The sequence below is a fragment of the Lycorma delicatula genome, chromosome 1 (genome assembly GCF_047948215.1).
Source record: "Lycorma delicatula isolate Av1 chromosome 1, ASM4794821v1, whole genome shotgun sequence".
Taxonomy (NCBI): Eukaryota; Metazoa; Arthropoda; class Insecta; order Hemiptera; family Fulgoridae; genus Lycorma; species Lycorma delicatula.
In genome coordinates, this window is record NC_134455.1 from 180,208,252 (window position 1) to 180,209,136 (window position 885).

At 43.5% G+C, this 885-nt stretch overlaps 1 pseudogene; it reads right to left on the minus strand.

Moving 5' to 3' along the window:
* Positions 1-241: 241 nt before the first annotated feature.
* On the minus strand, positions 242-364 carry LOC142318563 (U1 spliceosomal RNA; annotated as a pseudogene).
* Positions 365-885: the final 521 nt, after the last annotated feature.

The window sequence follows — 885 nt, forward strand, 5'->3', positions numbered from 1 at the left end:
TTTGTGGTAAATAAACTAAAAAGGAGAAAGCCAAACAGAAACATATAAATATATTAAGATATTTTAAAATCGTAATTTTACCGTAAGCGTTAAACAGAGCAATTCTAAATGATGGACTCAATTTAGTAACTCTATACATCCTGAACTATACATTACATCTGACTGATCTACATAGTAGCTGAGAGAGTGGTCCTAAAGTTTCGAATCGCTAGAGCACGTGTAGTTGCTTAAACGACCGCTAGGTGCTTGCGCCATTTTTTGATTATTCATATTCGCAGGGGTCAGCTATCCGTAGTGCAATGGATGGCCTCTCCCTGGGGGAACCGCCTTCGTGATCACGGTAACCCCTACGCCAGGTCAGTTCTGGACCTGGCCTTCTTTCAACACGATGGAGGTACAATTTCAATGAGTACCTCCATCGTGTTGGAAGAAGGCCAGGTCCAGAATGTATGTACTGTGAGAGAATTGACAATTCAGAACACACATTTTTCTGCTGCGAGAGGTGGGCAATTAAAAGGAGGAACTGTGGCATAATAGGTATGAGCCCAGCAGAGGTCCTAGAGCACATGTTGAGGAGCGAAATAAACTGGAAGAAAGTTACAGAATTTATAGTAGCAGTATTAACAGAGAAGGATATAGATGAAAGGCGACTAGGTTACTAGTGTAGAATAGGGTAGGGTGGACAGCCTCAGTGATGAGAGACGGCACGTTGAGGTGTGTCGTTCTCAATGATCCACTGAGGATTCCAAGGGTTTAGATAGGTTCCGATGAAGAAGAAGAGTAAGAAAAGACCCGGTGCCACGTTACGGCTATTTGAGGTATGTCGTGGTTTCCAAATGGGCAAACAGAAAATCACTCAAAAGAGCTGACACCGGCGAGCCGACC